At 42.6% G+C, this 5,854-nt stretch overlaps 1 long non-coding RNA gene across 1 annotated transcript; it reads left to right on the plus strand.

Moving 5' to 3' along the window:
* The first annotated feature begins 476 nt into the window (after positions 1-476).
* Positions 477-3,920, plus strand: LOC140595652 (uncharacterized). Its single transcript, XR_011997423.1, has 2 exons — positions 477-657; positions 3,616-3,920. It is a non-coding gene; the product is annotated as an uncharacterized lncRNA (long non-coding RNA).
* The last annotated feature ends 1,934 nt before the right edge of the window (positions 3,921-5,854 follow it).

Genomic DNA, 5,854 nt, shown 5'->3' on the forward strand with positions numbered 1-5,854 from the left:
CTCTTGAGTTCAGCTCAGGTCATGATCTCGGGATTGTGAGTTCAAGTGCCCCCGTTGGGCTCTGTGCTCAGCGGGGAGTCTGCTTGAGGATTCTCTCTCTCTCTCTCTCTCTCTCTCCCCTTCTCTCTGTCCCTCCCCCTGCTCCCACTCTCTGTCACTCTAAGATAAATAAAACCTTAAGAAAAAAAAAAGCTGGGGATCCCTGGGTGGCTCAGCGGTTTGGCGCCTGCCTTTGGCCCTGGAGTCCTGGAATCGAGTCCCACTTCGGGCGCCCTGCATGGAGCCTGCCTCTCCCTCTGCCTGTGTCTGTGCCTCTCTCTCTCTCTGTCTATCATAAATAAATAAAATCTTAAAAAAAAAAAAAAAAAGCTAACCACACAACTACCAGATGATCCAGGAATTGCCCTCTTGGGCATTTGTTCCAGAGAAATGAAAACACCTTCCCATAAAAACTTGTATATGTATGTTCGTTGCAGCTTTATTCATAATTACCAAAAATTGGAATCAGCCCAGATGGCCTTCAGCAGGAGAATGATTAAATACAATGTGGCACATCCCCACCATGGACCACTAGTCAGCAAGAAGAAGGCTGAACTATTGATCGCTATGTCTAACAACTTGGATGAGTCTCTTGGGAATTATGCTCACTGAAAAAAGGTTAGGTGCTGTATGATTCCATTTATATAGCATTTGGAAATGACAATATTTTAGAAACAGAGGACAACCGAGTGACAGGCCGCTGTTTGGGATGGGGCAGGGGAGGTAGGGAGGTGGGGGGGAGGTCAGCATGGTTATGAAAGGTCAACACTGGTGCCTGGGTGGCTCAGTGGTTGAGTGTCTGCCTTCAGCTCAGGTCCTGATCCCCAAGTCCTGGAATCGAGTCCCACACCAGGCTTCCCACAGGGAGCCTACTTCTCCCTCTGCCTGTCTCTGCCTCTTTCTCTGTGTCTCTAATGAATAAATGAATACAATCTTAAAAAAAAAAAAAACACTAAGAGGATGCTGGTAGTTACAGAACTGCTTAGCTCTTGATTCTAATGGTGGAAACATGAACCTCTACATGTGCTAAAATTGTATAAAACCAGATGCACGCAGGCACACACAAATGAGAACAAGAAAAACCAGCATAACCTGATTAAGATGGGCAGACTGCATCAGTGTCTGCATCCTGGTTGTGATGTTACACTATGGGTAGTTTTGCAAAATGTTACCACTGGAAAGAAACTGGACAAAATGCATAAGGGATCTCTCTGTATTATTTCTTACAACTGCCTGTGATTCTACAGTTATCTCAATATAATGTTCAATTCAAGAAGAATATACATATTGTGATAGTTTGACATTGAGGTAAAATGATGTATGTAAATATAATTAAAATGTATTTAACAATAACAACAAAAAAGCTATGAGTGGGGTGTCTGGCAGCTCAGTCAATAGAGCATATGACTTTTTTTAAAGATTTTATTTGTTTATTTCAGAGAGAGAGAGAGAGAGAACAGAGCAGGAGGGAAGGGCAGAGAGAAGCAGGCTCCAGGCTTAGTAGGGAGCCTGAGCAAGAGCTTGATCCTGGGACCCTTCAGCAGACACTTAACTGACTGAGCCACCCAGGTGCCTTGAGCATGTGACTCTTGATCTCGGGGTTGTAGGTTCAAGCCCCATATTGGACATAGAGCTTACTTAAAAAAAAAAAAAAAAAAGCTGTGTGTTAGGTTACAAAGCAGAAGAGTATTCTAGTCCTTAGGAACTGCTTTTGCAAGTATGACAGTGACAAATTCAAGGGAACAAAAACAGGTAACTATGAGGAGGCTATATGATGAGGTACAAAGGAGGCTAAAGGAGTAATTAGTGGACCCTATTTAGGGAACCAGTGTCTATAGGATCTCATTCAAAAAAGCTACATGGTGCCATGTGACTCAGACAAATCTGAGCTTGGCCTCTGCCTGTCTGTATGACTTTAGACTAGTCACGTGGCTACTAAAAGCCTGTCTCTCCTCCATAAAAAACAGGGGGCCACAGCACTCGCCCTCCAAGACTACCATGGGGATTAAGTAGAATAATGTGAAATAATGTGAAAGCACCTAGCCCAGTGTCTAGAAGATGTTCCGGAAATGTAAATTCAGTCCCAATTCTCTCTGAATAAAAGTCTGCTCTCCAGAAAAAATCTAATAAAAACTAACTTACAATGATAAAATTCATGAATAGTTACTGATGCTTAAAAAGAAAGAAAAAATAGGGATGCCCAGGTGGCTCAGCAGTTGAGCGTCTGCCTTCAGCTCAGGATGCGATCCTGGAGTCCCGGGATCGAGTCCCACATCAGGCTCCCTGCATGGAGCCTGCTTCTTCCTCTGCCTGTGTCTCTGCCTCTCTCTCTCTCTCTCTGTCTGTGTGTCTCTCATGAATAAATAAATAAGACTTTAAAAAAAGAAATAATAATAAAATAAAAAGAGGGGTGCCTTGTGGCTCAGTAGGTTAAGCATCTGCCTTTAGCTTGGGTTGTGATCTTGGGGTCCTGGGATTGGGCCCCTTATCAAGCTTCCTACTCAGTAAGGAGTCTGCTTCTCCTTCTCCCACTGCTCTTCTCCCCTGCTACTGCTTGCTTTCTCTCTCTCAAATAAATAATTTTTTTAAAGGAAAGAGAGAGAAAAAAGAGAAATAAAAGAAAAAAAAACTTCATTGATCATCTTTGGAGAATTCAAAGGAACCAACTCATTTTTCTGAAAATTGGTAAATAAAGGAAGAGAATCAAGTCAAGCATTTAACTTGCCTTTCTTATATGAAATGCACTTCAGGTTGACAAAATTGCTGATCTGAGAACCCCTAAGAGTAAGAAACAAGCATTCAATCTGGTTTTCATTACAAACATTCCTCAAGGTAACCAATAGGTTAATAGAAGAAGGAATAATAGAACATCACCATTTTTAAAAATATTTTATTTATTTATTCATGAGAGAGACAGAGAGAAAGGCAGAGACATAGGCAGAGGGAGAAGCAGGCTCCATGCAGGGAGCCCAATGTGGGACTTGATCCTGGGACCAGGATCATACCCTAAGCCAAAGGCAAATGCTCAACCACTGAGCCACCCAGGCATCCCAGAACATCACCATTTGGTAAACTTTCATTGAGATGAAAGTCACCAATATCTGTAAAGGAAAGATGCTTAAAGGTTGGGTGCCTCTTGATGAAAGGATACAGCGCCACTTATGAAATATTCTTGACAAAAACTTGAACCTGAATCAGAGCAAGCCTTTTTTTTTTTTCTAATTTTTATTTATTTATGATAGTCACAGAGAGAGAGAGAGAGACAGAGAGGCAGACACAGGCAGAGGGAGAAGCAGGCTCCATGCACCAGGAGCCCGACGTGGGATTCGATCCCGGGTCTCCAGGATCGCGCCCTGGGCCAAAGGCAGGCGCCAAACCGCTGCGCCACCCAGGGATCCCCAGAGCAAGCCTTTATATCTATCTACAGTTTATAGAAAATGAAAGGTGACAGAGGAATAGGTTAAATGTCACCATATGAATGCAATCAGCAAAATCCTGAATGTAAGAAATTTTTAAAAAATAAATAATGTAAAATAAATAAATAAAATAAAAATAAATAATGTATTTGTTTTACAGAGAGAGAGAAAACGCACGGCACGTGCAGATGTGTAGTGGAGGGAGGGGCAAAGAGAGAGAGAATCTCGCAGACCCTCTACTGAGCCTGGAGCCTGACATAGGGCTTGATCCCACAACCCATGAGATCATGACCTGAACTGAAATCACGAGTTGGAAGCTTGACAGACTGAGCCACACAGGCGACCTGAATGTAGGAAATTTTTAAAGGACAAAATTCTCTGTTTCTTCACCATAAAAGGGTTGATGGAGAAGTTGGGAAGGAAAATCTGTATATTATAATAAATTTAAGAGAGTTGTCCACAAAATGTAGCACTTTTGGGCTGGTGACATATAGGACCATATGACATGATATATGACAATCATGACAATTTCTGATATCTCTATGAAATGGCTTTAACCTCACATACCCAAATCCTTTATTCCACCTGCTCCCTCAAACCTGGTCCTTCCCAAGGTTTGTCCATGCTTCCTATCTTCACAAATGGCTCCACCACCACCTGGTTGCTCAGGCAGCTACCTTGGTGTCATTATAATTCCTCTTTCCTTCACCCCTCCCCTCTTGTTATCCAAACCATCATAACAAGTCCTGCCAAAAAAAAAAAAAAAAAAACAAGTCCTGCCATTTCTGTCTCAGAAGGGGTATATTTCTTCTCCATCTCTTCTGCCCCAATCCAACCCACCATCATCACTTGCTTGGATCACTGCAGCCTTCAAATGACCTCCTGTCTCCTTCCTTGCTATATTCCAATCCATTCCCTTCAATTCAGCCAGGATGATTAATATTTAGTATTTTTAAAATATAGGTAGGTGTGGGGGAGGAGGAACTGGATGAGGGTGGTCAAAAAGTACCAACTTCCGGTTATAAGGTAAGTACTAGCGGTGTAATATAAACATGATGGCTCTAGTCAACAGTGTTGTGTGATGTATAAGAAGGCCGTATAGGAAGGACAGAGGATCCTAAGAGTTCTCATCACAAGGAGAAAAAAATCTAGATAGATATAGAGAGTTGTAATTGCTCTTAGTTTGTTTTTTTATGTTTTAAATATCTCTAGGAGATGACAGATATTAATTTACCGTGACAACCATTTCACAACATGCGTAAGCCACGTCATTATGCTGTATACCTTAAACTGACAGTGCTATATGTCAGTTACATCTCAATAAAGCCAGAAAACAAAATGAACAAAGAGAAAAGAAATCACATTGAGCCCAATCACAAGGTACTGACCAGGTGCCCAAAATGAGCTTATTCCTGCTCAGAGAAAAAATAAACTAGCTATTTATCCCAAAACATAGATAGGTAGGTAGATAGATAATAATAAAAATCAGAATATAGATCATGTTGTTCCTGTACTTTAAACCCTCCAGTGGCTTCCTAACTCACTTATAATAAAATCTCAATTCCTTACCTTCTCCTGCATATGAAACTCTGTGGATTCCAGCCTTAAGTCCCCTCCAGCTGCTTCCCATGCCCCTTGCCTTCCCGGAGCGACTCTGGCTTCTTTGTAGGGTCTCAAACATGACAAGCTCAGGGCACTTATTCCCACTATTCTCTTGGCCCAGACCACGCTCTCTCCAGATCTTCACAGGGCTGGCTCACCATCCTGGAGACCTCACCCAAAGTGAGACCTCCTCTGAGAGCCCTGGGCATTCCCTTCTCAGCAGCTGTCACACTTGCCATCGTTGGTCAGTTGTTTCCTTACTCACAGTGTCTTGTGCCCTTTATTTTTTTGTAAGATTTTATTTACTTATTCATGAGAGACGGAGAGAGGCAGAGACACAGGCAGAAGAAGAAGCAGGCTCCCTGCGGGGAGCCCGATGCGGGACTCGATCCCAAGACCCTGGGAGCACACCCTGGGCTGAAGGCAGACCCTCAACCACTGAGCCACCAAGGCGCCCCTGTCTTGCGCCCTTTAGACTGGAAGCTCTTTACAGGTGAGAAGCAAAGACCCCGGGCTATAGTAGGCAGTCGATGAATATTTTTTTTATTGTGATAAAATTCAGTGAATACTTGCTGAGGCAGGAAAGCTTGCAGCAGAGTTGGAGAGACAGGACTTAACATTTATTTACGAAACAACTGGAAGCAAAGGCATATGGCATAATTAGTGCAAAAGCAGGTTGCTCTGCCTCTTGAGTCCAGGAGTTTAGAACAATTAGCATCAGCTACTTTGCTGAGAACAAAAAGTTCAAATACCACTTTTTCAAGGTGAAAATAGAGCCTGAGGTACTAAAAAAGAAG

Source organism: Vulpes vulpes, chromosome 15 (assembly GCF_048418805.1).
Source record: "Vulpes vulpes isolate BD-2025 chromosome 15, VulVul3, whole genome shotgun sequence".
NCBI lineage: Eukaryota > Metazoa > Chordata > Mammalia > Carnivora > Canidae > Vulpes > Vulpes vulpes.